This window comes from Pipra filicauda, unplaced genomic scaffold, assembly GCF_003945595.2.
Source record: "Pipra filicauda isolate LSUMZ 115617 unplaced genomic scaffold, ASM394559v2 scaffold44_size3831614_pilon, whole genome shotgun sequence".
Lineage (NCBI taxonomy): Eukaryota > Metazoa > Chordata > Aves > Passeriformes > Pipridae > Pipra > Pipra filicauda.
Window position 1 is genome coordinate 1,208,118 of NW_024104587.1, and position 22,777 is coordinate 1,230,894.

At 43.8% G+C, this 22,777-nt stretch overlaps 1 protein-coding gene across 6 annotated transcripts in view; it reads right to left on the minus strand.

Moving 5' to 3' along the window:
- AKAP13 (A-kinase anchoring protein 13) overlaps positions 1-20,384 on the minus strand; it is a 208,124-nt gene extending 187,740 nt beyond the window's left edge. For all 6 annotated transcript variants that reach the window (XM_027719858.2, XM_027719853.2, XM_027719852.2 and 3 more), the window contains exon 1: positions 20,277-20,384. The gene's annotated coding sequence lies outside the window, so the exon portion shown is untranslated. The remainder of the gene's footprint in view (positions 1-20,276) is intronic.
- Positions 20,385-22,777: the final 2,393 nt, after the last annotated feature.

Sequence of the window (22,777 nt, forward strand, 5' to 3'; positions counted from 1 at the left end):
AATACTCAAATCACCCCAGGGCTAATTGCAAAAGACTCTAAGGCAGCAAAAGACGGAACAATATTAAGAAAGCTGTGATATACGAGACGTCATTATCGCATAAAAATAAAAGGCACAGTGTGAATTGCTGGTAAAAATGGCATGTGGCCACGACAGGTCTTACCAAAAATCACTGCTACCAAAAAAAGCCCTCAAGGTTTGTTGAGAGTCATGAATGCAGACTGAAAAAAAAAAAGAAAAAGAAAAAGAAAAGAAACCAGAAACCACACACACAAACTAACTGAATATGGATGACTGCAAGGCTCCAAATCAAAGAGGGAGTTGACCACTGTTTAGGAGGAAGAAATCATTGCTTGTTCCAAGATTAAAAACTTATAATTCTGGCCCTGGCTGAAGCACTGTCATTCACTAATCTGGTACAATTTAGTCGGGCTGATCCCCCCCCTCAGACAGAGGGGCATTATCAAAAGTTCCTCCATTCATTTTGCTTCCTGTTAGCCAGTGAAAGCCCCTTTTATATGCTCCTCCAGAGGCCGTTAAAGCCAAGGAAGACTTTCCGATAGAGAAGATAAGGTAGTTGGATTTATTCATGAGAGGAGGAAGGGAAGTTGTACAGGCTGATTACAGCTGCTCCCAAGTTGAAAAGTAGAGGTTTGGAGGAGGGAGGTGGAAGATGATGGATTTTTCATTAATAAGCATTATACCACTACCACTACTGTTAGAAGTAGCATTAACTCTCCTGATACTCAACTACATTTTACTCTTAAGTTGGCATCACCAAATACACACATGTGGTTGAATAATTCAAAAATACATGGAAAAGGCAGAAGAGGATATTTTTTAAAGAGATTGAGTAAATAATTTTTTTAAAAAAATAGAATAACTAAGACTGTAAGGATAAACTAGCCAGACTCAGAGGGAAGACAGTGCCTATAATTGGTCTCAAGACTAAGACTGTTCACAAATCATTTTCAGGGTCAGATCCTGTTCTTATTGCCAACATGAGCACTCTCAGACATCAATGGAGAAAGATGGTGATTTCCAAATTACTTAACATGTGTCAGCAATTTTGAACAGTTGCTTTGCACATTCTTAAGGCAAACCAAGCAAAACCCCACAAGAGAGCCCAGTATAGTACTTGGCGGATGAAAAGCTGCCTGGAAATTCTATCAAGACTCTGAAAAACATTCCCCCATTAATGTTCAAACACTCTGGTATAGTTAGAACAGTTTTTAAATGCAACAAGATGGAAATGCAAACAAAAACACATTTCTCAAGTTTAAAAAGGTCAAGTCAAAGCAGCAAAACTCTACCAGAAGTTAGGGCTAACAATGATGGTTACAGGGGTAAACCCTGCCTCTTCCTTCCCCTCTCCCAGACTATTCTTCTCCAAACGAAGGAGAAAAATAAACAAGAATCAAAATATCCACAGCAGAAAATCAAATGCAGCTTTAAAAGAAAGAAAATAACTCAGCTATACCTCATCATTACTCCATCCAGTCTGAACACACATCAAGTCATTAACTGTTTTCCCCTCTGACAATGCCAGATAAGATCAATATAAGCAAAAATAATAAACTGTTTTTCAACGCACTGTTATATGAATGAGACAGACTTAAATGTCAAGTGATGCATTTTTGAACACCATTTTGAATCAGACAAGGACAGAGTGTAAATCTCTACTGAGTAGAAAGAGAGTATAAACAAATCTAGAATAGCATGAAGATTCAGCAAAGACAGTCCACAGGTCACCACGTGTAGGGTGAAGTATTAAAGGTACTTAAGTAAATAGGGACAAGGCTGATCAACTACCTCTTGCTTTGCAGAATATCCATATGCAACCAAAAAGCAACAAGCTACAACAAAATCCAGAGCTTATTTTGATCCAATTTCACCTTTAGGTTATTATAATAAATATACACCATACAAAACTTCAGCATAAACTGTACTGATCAGTTTGCTCAGTGGTCATATAATTTCTTCTCAGTGATCAAAGAATTAGGGAACCAGGAGACAACAGTGACTTTCTTTTATGCCACCAACCTGTATCTCTTCAGACACATCACTCAAGGCAAAGCTCAGCTGGCATCTGCTCTCCCCACTTTGTGCTGCAGTGGGAATCTTGCCTGTTGCAATCACCAATTTCAATCATAAACTACAGCAAACTCTGCAAACACTCAGATTTAGTGGGTATCTCAGAAAAAGCTGCCAAGTGTCAGGTTCCCCCACAGTAAATACGAGTAATACTGCTCACCTATCTTCAGACAGGCTTTGCAACACAAACCTGAAGAGACAATGTACTGTTATAAACCTCATGCACAAAAGCAATTGTACATGTTAATTTACAGTTTCCCACTACGAATAAGAACAAGCTTATCAAAGCACAAAGGGTGTTTCCTACAGTGGGAATGTCGTAATGGGATGACAAGACATAGCCTGCTTGTTCCGCATGTTTGGGAAGATTGTTGGGTCTTTCTTGTCACAAAACAACTCTTGTTGCACCAATATTTAATTAAAAACAAGCCACAAAAGTCCACCCAAAACTTCTCGTTTGTTTTCAGGTCTGAGGAACCCACGCTGGCAAATTACAGCTCATATTCACTGCATTACAAGGAAATGAAGAGGCATGGACTAGATGTCCCTTTTCAACTTGATTAAGACCCAGCTGCACCAGTTGCAACAGCTGATGTGAGGAAGTCACACTAAGTCTGAACAGTCTTCCCACTCAAGCTGACAGACTACAAGAAAACCACAACAAGAGGCCCATGCCCACTGTGATAGAGCTGGATGCAACTCATTTTGTTCAGTTAAAACACGACTTTACACATCTGACAGTTTCAGGAAGGCCAAAAAAGAACAGGTTTACTTGGCTCTTACATTTCACTGCCTGTCTTCTGCAAATACAAGGTTGGTTGTTGTGATCATGCTGGGGTTTAGGATTCGGGGTTTTCTTTATAACCCCAAAAACCAAAAGTTCCTACTTCTAAAGACCATGTTATGTTTCTCATAGGCCTGGCTACGGATACACAGATGCATCTGTACTGCTAGACTTGGGATAGCTGCAACTGAAGGCAACAGAATATTTCAATAGTAGTTTCTTTGTCACCGCAAGAATCTGCCCTGCCACACAAGCCTGCAATTCCAGATTTCTGCATACATTGTGAGGGGCATGAGGCATTACCAGTGGCTGCAGTTCAGCACGTTCCTGGGCAGTTCTATGGCAACGACATTTAGACGGTTAAAGGTGGTTTCATCAGAGTTCAGAAAAATCAGCAAAGAAATCCAAAATTCAGAGAGCAAACCCTGTACAGGCAAATCAGGCTTTGCAAACTCGTGATGCATTGAAAGAGTATGAGTTCTCCATCTCCTCTCCAAGGGAAGCTGCAGCACAGGCTCAGCGGTGCCAGGAAGCTTAGAGGGTTGCCAGAGCATGTACAGGAGAAGGTTTGTGTGCGAACAGAATAAACAGCCTTGACTAAATTCTTGTAACCAATTAAACAACAACTCTCCACTGAGAATACAGCATCACTCACTCAGCTGCTTACCTAATCCTCAACCCCTGCTTCTCAAGCCGGCTTTCAATTTTCAAGTCTTCCACTTTTCTTCAGAAGCTGAAGACAAATGAATACCAGTTCTCCAGATATCCTGGTTTTAAGGCTATTATTTGCCTTTTAAAGACCATCAGTACTCAAAAGTGACTTAACACTAATGAGCTTTTACAAGCAAGTCTGCAAACATTAATACATGTGAGCAGCCATACTAAATCCACCCAAATTACCTATCTGGGACGCTCTCCTCTAGCCTGGACTGGACTTCAAGCCAAGAGATGACCAAACTTGGAAGGTGACTATAGATTTTCTCTGGTCTGCATCCCTGTGTTAAGCTACCCAGTGATGCTAAGCAGATGCATTTTGAATGTGCTGTTTCATCTCATGTAAAGGGGGGAGAAAAGGAGAAAGAGTTAGAAATAGTACTTATCTGGAAAAAAAAAAAGGCAAATATTTTAAACTAAGTACTGCTACTGTTTGTAGAATGGCCTGAAAGAGAGATATCTCTGAAATTCCTTTAAATACATGTGTTCAGTTTTTAAACTGCAAAATGAGTCAATCTGACAAAACAGCTCAATTAGGATTGCTCCAACAAAAGCAGAGGGTCCCGTCCCCCTAAGCCAGTACAAGTTTCTGGCATAGACACTGGTGTGTGAGATTTTACATTCCCCTTTACATAAACAGTCGTACATCAAGCTCTAAAAATTTGCTTCACAGAAACATTTGCACTAGTAAAATTCAATTATTCTAATATTTGTATGACACATGCAGGAGGGGTACATAAAAAGGTTATGGTGAGCTCATTTAAGAATTTAAACAAGGACTTGATAAAAAGGTTTTGAATTATTCACTCAGCTCCACTATTAAATCAGGCTTCCAAAGGAGTCTTTAAACAACAGCCCAGAAGACATTGTATTTATAACAAAAAGGCAGTACTGAAGCCATCACACTGTCTCACAGAACAAACCATTCATAATTACAGGGTAAATGCACACAGGCACAGTATCATGCCTTGGTCACAATCCTGCCAGATTAACTGGACACTCCAAATATTTATATTAATACTCCTTTCTGGAGAGGCAGCACCACTTCTGTCTAAATTTCTTAAGTATTGCCTTTTTATGCTAAGGAAGAGCAATTTCTTCAAGAACATCTAAGGTTTAGAGAAGTGCTCAAGAACAGCACTAAGCAAGATGAAGACAATCCTTTACAAGTATTTACTTAGTTTTATACCAGCCTGTGTAGGCTGGCACACAAGTATTTTGCTACGTCTCCCAAAGCTTCAGAGCCAAACTCAACTGAAGACATCACCATACATCTCAGTTATAAACTCCCATGCTAAGTTTACATACAGCACAGCAATTTTCTGCATACTTGCTCCTCACACACATACCAGATCTTTTTTCCAAACCTCGGGGCCCACTTGAAATAACAGCCATCTCTGGAGGGAGGGAAAACAGGGGGCTTAGGAGAGATAATATGAGTGGTGCTCCACTTCTCTTGTACATGCATCCTCTCACCACCTGCTTCTTTTCTCCCCATCCCTTTTATTTCCACATCACAGGCTGTTCTCAGCAGTTCAGCTCAACGAACATGAGCCAAGATTTCCTCTCAAAATAACTACTCCAAGACCATTTCAACTATGAGTATCACCCACAGAAACATTCCTACTTGCATATCATCTTCTCTCCTGCATCAGTCTGTTCCCAAATAAACCCATGGGATGGTGATACAAGGTCATGAAGTTGTGACAAAAAAGCAGGATACCCTCCCACTGCATCCAGCCATGATCCCAGAGGAAGGGCAGGGTGAGTCAGTCTCCCAAGATAGTTGGTTTCAGGCATTTCTGACAGTATAATTTTAGTGTTAGTATTTCATTTCCTTTAGCCATCTCATGGAGAGTGCTCAAGAAAAGTATTAATGAAGTGTTTTAACACGCTCTCACTGTCTGGAGAAGACGTAGGGTCACCTAACCAGCTGCTCAAGATCCACACTGCTCCGGTCACCAACACAAACAAGAAAAGGATTTTTGCTTCACATGGGCTAAAGAAAGGTTTGGGGGTGAGAAGCATGAGGCAAAACTACCACATCCACAAATACCACTGAGCCCTGGGACAGCAGTGGGAGCCTTTCCTGAGCAGAACCAGCAGCACATCAATCTAAGGCCACCATAATCCATACCAAAAAAAAAAAAAAAAAAAAAAAAAAGAGTGTCTCATCATTTCTGAGAAAACAAGGGTTCAGATGGTTTTGTTTGCCTGTTACAAAGCCAAGCCACTGCAGCAATGCCATCAGCAACACACCTCCTGAAACTTTTTTTATTTTTTAAACATTTAAATCCAACTTTGCTGATGTACTTCCCTGTAAACCTACACTCCAGCTCCTTATCCACATGGTCTTACAAATCCATCTATCTGAAGCACTGGTCTTCCTGGCTATGGGTAAGGCTCAACACCTGCACCACTGCAAATGTAATTACGGCAAAATACCACAGCTATTTGTAGACTTCCTGTTCATCAAATAATATTAGTGTACCTTTGCCTTGAGCAATTATTTACAGAGCTGGAAATCCTGAAGAGACACTAGAGATTGCAGAAGCGTTCTGCTATCTACCCCTCCATTGTGCACTGATGCTTTGTATTAGCTCTTGGAACAACTCAGAGAGGAAAACAAAAATATCAGAATAATTCTTCATAAATCTGTCCAATGAAAAGGAGAGGGGGGAAATGTAATTGAGTTAAAACTCTGCATTAGCTTACTCCAGTTGAGACTGGGAGGCATTTTACACTTCAGCTGAATTGGCAGCTTGAATTCAACTTCAGGCTCCCATGCAGGCTTTAAGTCAAATTCCTCAGCAGAGTAAAACCCTTATTAGCCTGTCTTCACTGTAATTTTAATCTTACTTAATTCTGAGTATGTAATTTATGTTAAGAATAACCCACTTTTTTCAGAACAGGATATATTGCATGCAGAATTATTCCCTGGCTAGCACAGTTAAGGTTTCCCTTGGAGAAATAATTTTTTACATATTGACAGCAAAGGGAAAAAGAAACACTGAAAGCTTTAAAAACATGCAAAAGCATTTTCATAAATGCATCACAGACGGTTGTATTAATTCACCTAATATATCCCTAACCCACTGAAGCCTGGACACGCAATCTCACTTCGAACCAATGCTATATGCTAGAAAGATATTTAATCTGTTTAAAAACTGACATTCCTTTTTTACCACACACAAGGTGTGGGAGAAGAGAGAAAAAAAGTTGATATTTCTACATTTAAAAAGAAGCAAGACCATCCCATTCCCTCTCCTGTCCATTTTTCCCAATTTATGATGAAAATTGCAAGCAGAAAAACGAAAACACCTTGTAAAGCCAACATCTCAATTTCAAGTTCCGCCATCAAGACAAAATTCGTAACAATTTCTCTAGTTTAAATGAAAACAACTTTAAAGCACCGTCTAAAGTTTACAAAGTCTGCTTCCAAGTTAAAACTGTCACTAAAGCTGGCACACAACACCTACCCACACGGTATTTACATCCTGTAGGTGATCTCAAGCTCTGAAGCCCCAGTTACTATCTCTTCCCAATCACGAAACATTCATTATGTATTTCCTGCATTATTTGCACGGTTGCTTAGTTTTGGGGTTTTGTTTGGTTTTTCATTGTTTGGGTTTTTTTAAAATGCCCTGTTAGTAAAAAGCTACTGAGATCTCTCACCCAAGCTCAGAAAAAGCACCAAGTGAATTACCAGGGTGGTTTCCTACTCTCCCTCTGCACTTGCTGGTGCAGTTTCATGTTGTCCCCCTTGCTCCCACTCCTCTTTAAGAGGTGATTTCATGTAAAAAACAGTTTAACTCTTATCACCCATCCACTGGCCCACAAACCAACACGGCCTTTCCAGTGAAGTTTATACCCTGTCAGAGCCTATTTGTATAATCTGAATAGGAGAGACAGGGAATAGTTATGCATTTGCCAAGTGGAGGGTTGTGATTTGAGAGTGAAATCCCAGAGAGTGACCAGGAGAAGACCAGGAGAAAGAGCCAGATTGTGCCAAGAGCACGAGATCAGGTCTGTCCCGTGTCACAGCCTGGCACCGGAACACCAGATATCTTAACAACTTGCACTCCAATGCTAACAAAGGTAAAAAAAAATTAATCACACATTTTACCCTCTAGATTTTCCTCCATTTTGTGTGGTGTCCACGCTGAAAAATTAAGGAGAGGGTTTCCAGGACTTTGCAGCATGTATGGCCCCACACTGAGCCGTGCTCAAAGCGGGCAGCTGTGCGAGGGAAGAGAACCAGAGAGGGCTCGGACAGATGTTTTCATTCACAAACACTGCCAAGGAGCTGGGAATGCCGAGTTCACTACCTTGGCGTTATTTACATTTCACAACATCCAGCAATAACCATGCCACGAGCAGTTTAGAAAAGGAAAATACCACGCTGTGAGGGAGCGTTTTACCATCGCCTTCATTAAGGGAGCAAAAATTAAACTTTTTTTTTTTAATTTCAGGTCTGAAACTTAGTGTGGTTCCATTTTGCCCACTGCCATCCAACCAGTATGCCAGCACCCCAAACCTCATCTGTTTCCAGCTAATTACCTGCCATTCCCCTTTTACACATGATTGCTTCTGGGGTACCAGAGATGGTTAACTGTGCTATCCTTGAACCACCTGGACTTTTTCTTTCCATTTTCCAGAATAAACTGATTCTTAATCTAGCACAGAAGACAGTTTCTCCTTTAGCAACTGTTCCACAATCCAAACACTCCAAAGACCAAACCTGAAAATATCCTTACAAATGGTTGGAAGGGTACATTTCAGGGGCACTCGTCCAAACCTCAATCCTGAGACCCAACAGGTTTCAGAATTAGCTGCCAGATCCAGTCTGGCAACTAGAACAGCTGCTCCAAGCTTGGTCCCATCCACCCAAACACACTGGAGCGTTATACATGGACCACATGCAACAACGTGCTCTGCACGTCCAAGGTGCTCCCTGCAGCAAGAGATAGGAAGGGTGATGGGGAAAGCATTTTTTCACACCAGCATTATGACCCTCAAAGTTCTCTATGAGCCCACAGCAGAGGTAGAGAGAAAATAAAAAGGCCAGTATTACCCATTTCTATTAATGTCAGTACTTGCTTGAGCTTTCAAAGGGGTTCTGTATCTCAGCACACACACTGTATCGTGTTTCTCAAAGTTTCGTGCTGGTGAACGTTGCCCAGACAGGGCAACTTTACTGGGAGTGAGTGCAAGACTGCCCTCCTGCCACTGCCACAACGGGACACCTTCCTTCCCAAAGAAAACCAGACACTAATGCTATTTATGGATCCTGTTGCAGAACCAGACAGGCTTCCCAGCCACTATTCATCAGCGTGCAAATAGGTTTTATTTCATGGCAGGCAGAACAGATTTGAAAGGAAAAGTCCTGAAGTTCTGTCTTACTTTTTGAAAGAATTATATATTTGAAGAGTAGTTGGAAATTCAACACAGAACAGTAATACCCACAAATGAAGACTGATCATAAATTCTTTGAGGAACACGTTATTTTTAAAAAAAAATTTTCAATTTCAAGTTAGTTCCTAAAGGATTATTAAAGGAAAGCAAATATCCTTGGAAAAGGCAGCCAGCTGATGTACCAAGGGACAGACCACTGGAAGAACATCAGCTCCATTACTTCTCCACATCCAGAACAAAGATAGGGAATGTAACTCTGAAATCTTCCTTACTTTGCAGAAAAAAAAGACTACATCAGATTCCAGAGATACAGATGGACAACACTCACCAGCATTACTTTTAAACATTAACACAGCAGACTCCACCACCTTGTCCTCCTATGTCTTGGGGTTTCAGTGGGAACCACAGCTTTGTTCTTACAAGCATTTTTCATAGAATCACCTTTGCATTTAAAATGTCAACTGTAAATGCATCTGCTATTCAGATCAAGCACCCACAGGCACTTAATTTTACATGCAAGAAGTTTTAAAAAGCTCTAAAAGAGCCCAAGGACATTTGGAAGGGTAGATGCAAGTTTCGAATGAGTCTTAGCATATCATCAGCAAAAAAAAAATTCTATTCTTAGATACCCCCCTTTGGTGTTTCCTATAATCTTCCTTTTTTTTTCTCCTACTCCTTTGAGAAAGTAAGTTGTTTGGTTATTAGGGAAAAAAATGGAAGAACCTGTTCTGCAAGGCATACAAACAAAGCAGTATATTCCAAAAAAAGAAAAGCTCATTCAAAAGTATGTAAATATTAGGGCTGGTAACACAAACAATAAAACCACAGGAAACACAAGAAATTAAGAATAGATCAGGACTCATTCAATTTCCTGGCTGCTGGATATATAAGCACTTTTCTGGGTTGAATGTATCAGACAAGATTTATTTTCTGAATAAAAGACATCAGGGAGTTGACATGTGTAATTTAAAGAGGCAAACAGAAAGCAATGTCTGTTCTGATCCTTGTCCAGGACAAGGACATTGACCAAGGCAGCTACAGCCAGAACCTGGCACATCACAGCACTAGGAGTTGAGCATCACTAAGCACTGAACTCAAGTTTGCTAAAGTCACGGAGAAGGTACAAGCAGGACACTGCTTAGTTCCCAGGGCACATCCAAAAGGCTGCTGTTGAATGAGGCACTGCTCACCAACACTGAGGCTGAGCAAGAAGCAGAGGTGACAATTAGTTCCCAACATGCAGGGTGGTCCATGCCATCACCACCCTGCAACTCTCCCTGGCTGGAAGGCACACTCCCAGAGCTCGGCACTGCATTCCCCAGCTCGGGCGTATTCCTAAATTCCCCATGGCTGCTAGGCTTTCATCTAGCAGCATCCCAACAGCTTTCTCTCCTCCCCATCATGGGCATTTTTTTTTGCAAACCAGCCAGAAGCAGCAAGGTCCCAGCTGGACAGAGTCGTACATCTCTTGTGCAGAAGTTTCAAACATTGCTCTGCTGAGCATTCCAGCCACGTTAACACAACCACACCACAACATCTCCTGCTCCTCATCCCAGCTTCCATCTAATGCTAAACCAACTCTCCTTCTTCATCCTCACGGTATCCGGTGGCTCAGATCCAGACTTACCTAAGAGTCAAAAAAATTCCTACAAAGAAAACAATTTATTTCTTTCACTGCAAACACCAAGTGATGGACCTACCCAAAGAAAAAAATTAACAAGGCTTAAAGTACATTTCCTCCAAAATGGCCTAAGTTTCTCTTGGTGCTGAAATATCACAAGCCCAAGGCATAAACACACAGGTATTGATGCAAACAGAATTATCCTTTCCTAATTTTTATCAGAAGCACTGATCAGACTAGGTTTATTGTCAAAATTGGCAAAGATTTTACAAATTAGTCCCTGGAGAGTGGGGAAAAAAAAAAAATGAAGACTCTTCCAAGCAGAGTATGAAAAACTTTATCAGTTTACACCCACTTGATAAGTTTTATGCATTTTAGGCATTTGAAATGCTCAATCTTTATATAATGCAACTGTAAAGTAACTCTTTGCTATTTATCTGCCATCTATCATATATGCATATATATACACATACATAACATGTATTAACAGATATCACAGAGAGGATGGGTCCTGCAAACAATTCAGTAAAGAAAGGGTAAAAAAAGCACACTCGTGTTTTGCAGTTTCAGGAAGACATACACAATTTCAAGCACTTTCTTTGCCACAGGTCCTCCATCCTCTTCAAGTAGTTTTGAATTTTCATTTCAAAACTTGCTCTCCACTTAGTCAAGTGTTTTCCTTTTCTCCACCCTCCATAAGCTGTTGCTGGGATAGGATCTCTTATTAGTCTCAAACAACCCGATGACTTCTGAACTTTGAGATTATAAAGCAAGAAAGTTACTGAACACTCACATGCAAGTGGATTGGCTAAGAAAAAGCAGCACAAAGTCCTGCCAAAATCCTAGCTAATCTGATAAAGGAAAAACCAGGGAGGTCTAAGCACTAAACCCCATGGTTTAAATAGAGCCAATTCCAGCTGCAGAAGGAAACATGTCACTTTTATAATTTACTTCTCAGGTGGTAAAATGTTTTCTCTTCAGATGGCATATCTGAAGAAGAAGTACCTTGCTAAAATTCCCAAAACACATAAAAACATGGGACCGACAGGTAAATTTCATACCAATCAACAAACACAGCTTGTAAACCGACTGGAAGGAGAGAGAAGCAAATTTCCGAGACCTATGTGACATGCAGCCAGTTACCATTTAAGTACTTCTTTAACTTTCCCACTTTTGATGCACTTCACAAACAATTAATCCTCTTAATAGCCATGCAAGTATATTTATTATCCACAGTTTTAACTTGTAAGCTCTTCAAGCAATGAGTTATTCTTTTTCTAGCGTAATACACTACTCATGAAAACAGGGATCAAAGCCCTGTTTTAACCATGGAACAACTCACTCAAGAAATCTGCTCCCACCACCTCACTCCCTGCCAGCATGTTAGAGAGAAACAAGGAAGGCACCCGCTCTGGAACATACTTTTAAGCCAGTTAAAATCACTTTTAAACTAGCTAAGTGCTCAAATCTCATCCTCCGTGCTACACACACCCTTCTTCAGGCTACATAACCAAAACACTCTTCCAAAATTATTTAGTAGCTCTGGCCAGGTGGAAAAGCAGCTCCAGACTCTGGAGACTCCCAAGCTCCCACTGCACAAGCAGATTCATGCTCCTGTGGCCAAGACAGCAGGAGCCACCAGCACATAAACACAACCACGTGGTGGGTACCAACATAACCCTCAGCATCCTGTCACAGTGGGTCTGAGGACAAATGTGTATATTTGTTTTCCTGTTGGCATCTGCACTATTTAATATAGAAAAACCTGCAGTTAACAAACATGTGCAGCAATGCTTCACCTTGAATCACACAAAAATGTAAAGAGACACCTAGACCTTGTAAAATAAATGTTTATTACAAAAGACTATCTTTTACGACAGCACATATAAAAGAGGTTTAGTCTTTTATTTCTCTACCCAGCTGAGACAACCTACCTTCTCTGCAGCTGCTAGGAGAAGAGAAACTATAAACATTTACATTTAATGCAACAAAAGGTTTGCTCACCACCTCTTGTGTTCCACTGTGCTCTTAGACGATGATCACTCATCATAAAAATGGGTGGAGTGGCTGCAAAACACTCAGTGATGGAAAAACTGACTCCCATGTTCAAGAGAAGCTCCTGCACAGGCTGGAAACCCCACTAAAATGGAGTGTTGTCATTACTCCCTCGATGGGAAGTCTTTCAGCTACAGATGCAAACACATCTGCTACACAGCACGTGAGCCAGTGTTTTACTTTTATCTCCAGAATCACCCTCTGCACCAACCCAAAGACCTTCAGATCAGACTACAGAAACTGTTTTAATCTAGGTCACACATAAACTCGTTCATCTCCAGTTTGGTTTTAAAACAATTAAAAAACCAGCTCTCCCCAGTACAAAGTGCAGACTTGAAGATGTCCAGTGCTGTCAGCACCGCAGCCTTTCTGCAGTGCTGAAAGATTTATGGTAACAGGGAACAAAACAACAAAACCCATCACATAACATGAGAGGTACATCACGTAAGCCTCACCCCTCAGCTGGCTCACTAAGTTATATCAACTCAAAAAAAGGATAAGTCCCAGTTTTGCTGCCATCTTACTTGTGGGTCCAGCAATCAGGAAGCATCCTGTGCAGAAACTCATGAGGCAAAAGAAATAACTCTGTATAAGGGTCAAATCTGGCCATCCTGTCTCCCCTTCCCCCCCAAAAAATAAATCACTTCCCCCCTTCCTTTAACACCTGCTTCCTCCATCTGAGTACTCATTGTCCCACTGCTATTACAGGACCAAAGGCTTCAGCATCCCAGAGGAAACTCAGGAGGGAAACCAGTGCATAAAGCAAGCAACACTCATTCCCTACAGCAATCTCACATCTCAGCATCCCCTATTTTCCCTCTTTCCCTATTGACAGCAAATTCCAAGATTTGGCTGGATGTTGATAGCCACACGTGCTGGGAACCCAAATGTGCCACACATCCTGGTATTGAACCCCACCGTGCTCACAGTCACTCGTGTGGACCACTTGCCTTGCTCTCATACCTCCCCAGGACCCACAATCAACACCATGGGGCAGGAAACGAGGCTGGAGAGCCCACAGCATGACCCAGCACAGCTTTTTGTATGGCTGCCCTGAAAGAAGAGACTTCACACAAACAGCTGCTCTGTGCTCCCCTAATACATGGCAGGGACAGAGCAGCATCAGGGACATGGCAAAAGGAGTCTTTGGACAAATCCATTCCCAGCATCGGTTTCCATCAGGAGGGTTTTAACTGCAGGAGGTTGCCCTGCAGACTCACACTCCCACTTTGGTTTTCCCTAAGCAGAAAACAAGGATACCTACAAGAACACAACAGGTCGGCCAGTACCCGTGTGTGACACATGCCAGGTGTGTTAATCCACGGAAAAAGAATGGGTGAGTCAGTAGTTTGAGTCTGAAGACACTCTGGTTTAGAACAACTGCTCCGTGCCAAAATCCTTGTTTGTAATGGTTTTATTAACTGCAGCACTCAGACTTACAGAACAGTTACAGCACTGAGGGCAGAGGCACGTTGGGAAAAAGATTTACTTTCCCAAGTAACTTTGCCAGAAACCTCAGATACGGTTTAGACTGAAGCTACAAAGTATGTCACAGATTTTAACGTAACTTACTGCTCCAATTCATTATTCACGGGTGATAAAAAGCACAGAGGACTCAAACATGACATATCGGGCATTTTTAACACAGTTCTGAACATCATCATGAAGTGACTTACATCCTTCTGCTTTAAGATGATCACCTTAAATCATGCTCACAGAGAAAACATCTCACCAAAATTCAGCCTCATAATTAAATAAGTAATTCAGCACTTATTTTCTTTTCCCTTGCACTCAGAAAGAAAACCTAAAGTAGCTGCTACAGAAGAAAATCCTTAAATCCTTCCTTTTATACTGCATCAGGCTAATCTCAGTGGTGCTGTCACACTGCAAATAACATCTCACATTAAAAAACAATTTGGGGACATGTCTCACCATGTATTTTGCAAATGTAACATTAAGTTACAAACGGTTCAGCAACAAGACTAAAGGGTAGTGACTTCTGTGAAACATAGATCAGTCAACTCAACGTAGTCAAGAAAATACACCAACAGAGACTAGAAGCAATCAGAAGCTACTCTGGCAAACGCTAAACATTTTGCATAGTCTATCAGAAAATTTCACAAGTGCTTGAAACAAGATGCAGTGGATCACTTGCAACTACCTGTGCTCATAAATTTTAAATAGTATCCCAGGAGAGCAACTACACAGGATCCAATGAGCAATCAGTCACTAGGTCATAATTTTCAAGGAAATCAAAGGTGACCTCATGCAAGGATCAAATCTACAAGAAAACTGTGACAGTTCAGTTGCCACAATGACTAATTAAAAAATTATCACCCATTTTGGAAAGACAAGAGCAGCCAAATGGGAATATTATTTATTATTAACAACTTATGGAATCACCAAAAAAAAAAAAAATTTGACTGAAGAGATTGGATCACTTTGAAGAAACATAAAAGTGAATTCCCAGTCTTTATGAAGAGGACAGTCAAGAAAAATACAAGTAGTCCAGAAGAATTAACTTTGTCAAATGAACCACTGCTATAGAATTACAAGTTCACCCCTGAAAAAGTACCATTCTGGATGCTGCAGCCAAGGCCAGAATCAAGGTCCTCCATGAACCGTGGAAGCCCACAAGGCCCACACCACCAGCAGTCCTTGCAGGACCCCACAGGAGGCTGCCCAGAGGCATCAAACCCAACTTCACACCAAAACCATGCTTGGAATATACTGTATTTCAAGTCCTCAACACAAGTGCTGTACAAGGTGCTGAGAGCAGTCTGAGGGGTATTTTGTCCTCATGCTTTCTCCAATCTCATGTGCAATTATTTGGGAAGGTCCCAATGTGCCTTTGTTATAGTTCAGCATTTGGACTGTGAGAACTATATTGCTACACCAGCAAAGAATTAAGCTTTTTCTCACCCATAATAGAAGTCACCCAATAAACTCTTTGGCACATGATTTTTAGGTTTGGGTTTTTTTAATTTATATATATATATATATATATACATATATAAAAAGATAGCCTTGTTAGACTGCCTGACCATGTCACAACACTCAATACATTACAGATACAACAGGATTAAAGTTTACATTTTGGAAGATATCACACTGCATACTTTTTAAGGACTGTTGACTACTTAAAAATATTTGTGATTACGCTTTCTTCCCTTGTTCCTCAGCAATGTAGCAGGCTACCTAAACTGGTTATAAAGAAAATTTAAAAAAAAATATTATAAGAATGGCAGAACTTACTTTGCAGAGAAGTGTATTCACTCTCGATAGAAATAATTGCAGTCTTAGGGAACTCTAAGAGAAAACATTTTGACTTTTAACTCACTGGTTTATCTTAAGAACACATCTATCTCCCATGTCATCTTCACATGCTATAAAACAGGGATGGGCACCACAGTCAAATAACTTTGCAATTGAAAAAGCACTTCCAAGGTTGTTTCTCCTGGTGGAAGCACTTGAGCCTTTGCTACAGCAGCTGCTTGTGGAACACGAGTCAGGGAACTGATGCAGGGGAAGAATGATCTTTTTTCTGAACTGATACAAGCTATGAGTTGTATAAAAAAAAATTCATGTATTCTTAACTGGGATCCATTTCCCAGTCTGGTTTGCTGAACAGACCCACAAACCCCAGCATGGCCCAGCTGGGGAACCAGAAGAGGCTGCTTACCTACACCAAAGCATAAAGGAGATGAGAGGACAAAATTACAGTTCGAGTTTAGAATGACACTGAGAAAGTTTCACCTATTGCACATCTCCACCAGCCATCTCTGGAAGGGCAATAAACTGTTTACAAGACCTGTGGCGTCGCAGCAGATTTATCATGTAGACATAAAGAGAGGAGTCACCCTGTTTCCGTGACAAAGTACCGTAAGTATATAGGGATATACTGCTCTGAAAAAGATCTGTATAGCTTGACTGCTGCAACAAGTTCCCAGCATAGCTGCTTTTCCTGGAGCACTGCCATCATATTTTCTTATCACTAACTGAAGTAACTAACCAGCTAACTCCCAGTGATGTGCTTTGCCTTCTAGATCCTATATAAAGGTCATTTGCAAGGGGGAAAGGCAGGCATAATAAATAAATAAATAAAAAGAAGCCATTGTGCCACATCCATGGCTTTGTTTCCAAAAGTCACTAAGAAGTGCAAAGCCAGGCTGAAGTGTTTGACTATTCAATAAGTACAAGGAGTGGCCAATTCTCTCCCCACAGCGAGACTGTTGACAGCTGTTTTAGAGGAGAAAAAAAGTGAAGCATGACTAAGCTATTCATAAAACTCACATTATATCTAACACCCTAACAACAAGTTTTGGTTTAGAAAAAGTGCAGTGCTTCCTGGCCGTGAATGTCCAGGTGGTACATGACAGCCCTGAATCAGGCTTCCAACTGGATTATATCCCCCATGGCAAACCCCACAGCAGCAAAGCAGAACTCTGTCCACACCCAGAGATATCAGCTGCCTCACAACGTCATTCATTACCTTTATCTGTTCTACAGGTGATCAATGCAAGCAAGCACATGAGCACTTGGCACCAAGCAGCACCCAGTAATCACAAGCTGCAGACTGCAAGGTGCTTTCCACCCCAGTTTTCCACATCCAGCCTCTCATGTGCCTGCAAATAGGAGTTATCCTCCAGCTGGAAACCACACCAACTGCCAATGCCTGTCCAGGAGATCGGTAAAACATGGGCCCACAACCACTCAGAGAGGGCACATCATGCCTTTATGGCTTCCTGGACTATCTAGCCTTTTGTTCAAGTTTTTTATTTCTTACCACTACCTTCCACCAGCAGAGCAAAGCCAAAACCAAACAGTTCCTCCATACTAATCAGCTGTGTAGTTTAGCTGACTTCAGGCTATTTATTGCCTGTGTGGGGAACCCCTATAGAAATAGCATTTAATAGCACTCAAGCAGATTGCAGAGATAACCAGCTACAGTAATAAGCAGAAAAGCTTCCAAGCTGCTTCAAGGTCAGTTTTACTGGCGAGTGGATGGCCACCAAATACCAGGCAGTGAAAACTGATACACTGTCCTGGAAAGGATGTGAAAAAGAGATAGGTACAGCAGGCCCAGCAGCTTCTACTAATGATTTTTTGTTAAGTAGCTATTTATTAAAACTTATTATGCCAATAGAAAATTATATGAAAGCACCCACTGCCTTTATAACACATGAGCCTGTGCATACTACCAACAAATCTACCAAAGTTTTTTTCCTCTAGTCTAATTTATTGACCACTGTCTTAATTCATGCTTTGGATGGAATAACCAGATTCTTTTAACAGTAGTTAATCCTCCTCTTAGCACAGGAGCGTACCCTAGACCAGAACATGGCTTACTCACGAGTATATCCTGCTGAGAGATTAGTAGCAAGCTCTGCATATGCCTGAGTCTCAAAGCTTCCCTACACAGACTGTGTTTTAAAAACATCCATCATCGGACAGTACCTGGCAGAACTCTATTCCTATGAGAAGCTTTGACTTCTTAACTATGTTTTCCTCCTTTGATGCAGCAAAGCTGTAAATCACGAACATCGAACATCGAGCTCCTGCCTTTCTCTCTGGCTGCAGTCCCTGGCTGGACTCTGTTACTTCAAACACGTTGTGTCCTCACCTCTCGGGCTATGCCGGCCATCCTGTGGCCACCAGAGCCAGGCAAGAGATGAAGGCTGGAACGCCGTCAAGAAACGCGGCTCATCCACACTACCCGCAGGAGACTCATCATTCAGGTTACCTACAAAACCTGTCTGCCTGGCAGAACTCAACATCCGTGCCCTTCTAGCAACAGCCCCAGGCCAGCCTGTCTGCCCAGCACCGGGCAGCGCTGGAAGGACAGACAGGCGACGTACAGGCTCAACCCATGAACGCGGAAGACAGGTACGCACTTGAACTCATGCCAAGGGAAAACACATGCCCAGGTGATCCTCACCTTGCCTAATGCACTCTTACCCTGCTATCAGGCTTGGGGGAAGAAAAAAAAAAAAAAAAGCAAACAAACCCAACTTAAAGTGCCCAAACAAGAAACTGTCACCATAGAAGTGTCCCAAAGCATAGCAAGCGCCTTCTGAGTGGATGCTCCTCTAGTGCAGACAGCAGTTTCTATCCACAGGCACAGATGTTATGAGGTTAATGTCAATCTGCTCCCACTACTAAGGTATCTATGTATAAAAATACACCTCCTCTAACACTGTAATAAATGAATCACTAGTACCTTAACTTTCAGGAACTACGTGGAACTTGGTTCGCCCTTTTCCACAATAGCTCGGCAAGGGCGTGCAAAACATGAAAAACACACTCGGCAAGGGACTGAGGAGAGTCATCACAAACTGAAATAACGTAGCTTGGCCCTTTAAAACTGATTAGATTACATTAGCCAAAACTCCCAGTACACAAGACATCCATGGATCTCAGACCAACTGTCTAAACTCAGCTCTGAAGCTACATGCTTTACATATTTCTACTGCATCGCATATCTCCATGAGTACCTAAAGTTTTACGGCCGACGAAGATTACAGAGAGCTACAGCAGTACAGGATTTCTAATCCCTTTATCAAGTCCCCGTCTGGTCATTCACAACAGAATCGGTACAGCACACTCTTCCATGAAAAAAAACTTGTATAAATGACTTTTTTTCCACTTTTGAGCTCCAGCTAACGTGAAGCCCTGTAAAGGACACTGGAGCAGAACCAATTCCAGAGGTCAGCAAAATCGAACTCTCCAAATCCCAACTCCTCTATATGACTTGCAGGGACAACACAGTCATAGAAGGTAGATTAATAAACCCCAACAGTTCACAGGTTAAGAAGAACTACCCTTTCCCAGTTCTCATCCAGAAACTCATGCATTTGCTCCAGAAGAAATGTCCGCACTTGAGAAGAAAAAAAAATATTTTCAGGCAATAGAGTGAACGCATGGAACAGGCCCTACGGCAGTGACCCTCTGACCGACTTCAAAGGCCACTCAGCCCCAAAGGTGACACGCACCAACACCGGCGTGTTGCAGGGGGGCTCTTGATACGAATCCCCGACGACTTTCTGTGAAATAAACTGAGATACAAAGTTGCGTCTGCGAGGCTGGAGGGGGTTCCAGATCGGGGTATGAGTAATTCCAATGGGGAGGGGGCCAGGCGGGTGCGTGTGCCGGAGCACACACCCGGGGCACACACCGGGGTTCGTCCCGACCCGTCCCCGCGGCAGCGGGGCCGCCACCCCCGCCCGGCTGCGGGGGGACCGCGCCCGGCCCCGGCCCCGCAGACAATAGCGGCGGGGAGCAGCCGAGCGAGAAAACACACCAAATAGATGGAAAACTAATACGAGACGCAAAATGAAAGGGAATAAAGCCACGCGGAGACAAGGGGCCGCCCGGAGCGGCTCCACGCGAAGTTGCGGCGGAGAAAACCCCCCGAGGAAGAGGAGGAGGAGGAAGGGCGGGGGAAGCGTGCGAGGGCGCGGGAAGGGGAGGGGGGGCTCCCGCACACCCCCGTCCCCGGGGAGCGCCCACCCCCTCCGCCCCCCCACCCCCAATCCGGGGGCCTCCCCAAACTTTCCCCCACCCCTTCGCCCAACTCCAGCGGGGCAAACTCACCGCGGGGCCCGGCGGGCGGCTTCGCCCCTGGCAGCGGGGCCGGGTGGGAAGGGAGAGGGACGGGGACGGGGACGGGGAGGGGGCGGAGAAGGCGGCCGGGCCGGTGCCGCCCGGGGAGGCGGGCAGGAAGGAGGGGAGGAGGGCCGGGGGCTGCCGCCCTCGCAACCTGAGCCGGCGCCGCGCCCGCCCCGCGCCCGCCCCGCGCCCGCCCCGTTCCAGCCCCGCTCCAGCCCCGCGCCCGCCCCGCATGCGCCGCCCGAGCGGGGCCGTGCGGGGCCGTGCGGGGCAGGGGGAGCTGCGGGCGGAGCGGGCACGGCCGGCTCTTGCTCGGGGATGAGCTCCAGCTGCGCCTGCCCTGCCTCCCCAGGAGGGCTGGGGAACCCCCGGGGCTTCCCCCCTCGGGGCTTCGCCCTCCAGCGCGCCCCTTTCCCGGTTACTCGGCCGTTGTGAGCGATGGAGCTGTTGGGTGTAACGTTGTGCTGCGGGTGTGAAAGGACTTGGGCAGCTTAGGCTGCGGGTTTGTTTTTATCTGAGGGGGATCTGAGGGTTGCTCCATGCCTGGAAAAGGGCAAGGCCAGGTTAGATGGGGCTCTGAGCAGCCCGGTCTAGTGGAAGGTGTCCCTGCCCATGGCAGGAGTGTTGGAACTGGATGATCTCTAAGGTCCCTTCCAACTCAAACCAGTCTGTGATTCTATGATCCTGCTTTCCCACATGCTGAGTTCCAGGGGTAAGGGCCTGTCCTGGTTGGGGATGGGTTCCTGGCATCCCTTTCTTCAGCAGTTAAACCCCCTCCTAGTGTCCAGAGCCCAGGCTGTCCAACTGTGAACGGGATCTGCTGCATGTCTGTACCTGTCACAAACCCAGCAGCTCCTCTTGAGCCTCACCAACCCAGCCCACCGACTCATCCCGTTCCTCACCCTCTTTCCCAGTTCCCCTATGGTTGTGTGCAGCACGTACGTTTGATGGAGAAACATCTCCTATACCGTTCCCACGCCTTGCCCCGGAAAAACAGTGGAAATGGCAACCCACCATTAGCAAATGAGCTCATGTGGTCTGTGGTCCGCCTGTGGCTGGGCTGGAGGAGGCCCCGCGGAATGAAATTGAATGATCTGTTGTGGCGGTCACTTTCCTTCAGTTTCAGTTTGCGTTGGAAGCTCTTTGGGAATGTGTGCATGTGGTGGCCCAACATTTCCACTTGGCTTCACCTACTGCACACACGTGTATCCCGCTAGCCCTGGCAGTGGCCACATGATCATATCCACAAAGGCAGTGCCAGCGCTGAGTTTAACGTGCGTGTCCTGCCCCACCACAGCTGGGCAGCCTCACCTCATGACAACCACCCCAAAAGTACTTCACACAATACTTTCCAAAGAGACCTTGCTGCTGGCCAGAGGCTGCAGGTAATTCCCGTACACCATATTCTCTCTAGGTAGAACAGAAATAATAACACAGTTTACAGTGCAGAAAATTATCTGCTGAAAACCCTGTGTGTGAACTTGGCATTAGCTTCCTAAATATGCACTGTTGATTCAGTTTAAAGCAACTGAAATAATAAAAATGGTTTCAACACTTGTGCACTGTGGTCATTTTGGAGACTGGAATGTGCCAGCACTTTACAACCAGATGTAAAGCAGTAGTTTTTCTTGCATGGCTCCAACAGGATAAGGCATATGAGAGCAGGGACCCTGGAAAAACATTTTCATTTGCCTTCCTGTCACCTCTACAAAAGGGGCTTATGAGGCAGATCACTTGGAAGTTCCCAGAACCAAGAAGAGGGGTCAGGCACAGCAATGGCTCAGCTAAGAGCACCATCTAGTGAAAAGCCACTTCTTGATGAAACTCAATCCCCTACAAAGCGCCAACCAAACAATGACTAACTCAGCCCAGCCCAGCCCAGCCCAACCTACCTCATCCCATCTGAAGCAATCGTGAGCAAGGTAGTGTGGTAACAGGTAACAGCTGTCTAAAATTTTCCATAACACACACACACCAAGATCTTTAGCTCTACCTTCTTGGTTGTCCATCAATGGAACATTTCCTTGCTTGTCAACTCCAGCCTGGCAAGTCAACCTCTGTCTTCTGCTGCCATGCCTGGAGCTGACACAGCCCCAGTCTTGCTGTAGGTGCCCCCCTCAATCACATTGTGGGGGTCAGAAGCCCCAAAGACAGGGCTCAACCTCCCAGATGAGTCTGTATCAGCTGTGTACATGCCCTCGGATACGGTGTCATATGTGCTGCTCTTGCAAATAGTTTGGAAATGCTTTTGGGGAGTCTTTTCAGCAGAAGGGTGTGAAGGTCATGTGCCAGCATGGCTTCCCAGGAGCATTTACCATAGTGATAATATTCTAAACCAAGAGGGAAGGAAATTAGCATGGAAAATACTGAGAAAAGACAATGTAGAAGCTTAGCACCAAAGCAGGAGAATCAGCTGATGGGCCCCATTTATCAGAAGTGTTATGATCCTTTCAGACAAAGAAGGTAAATCAAAATACAGGCAGAGA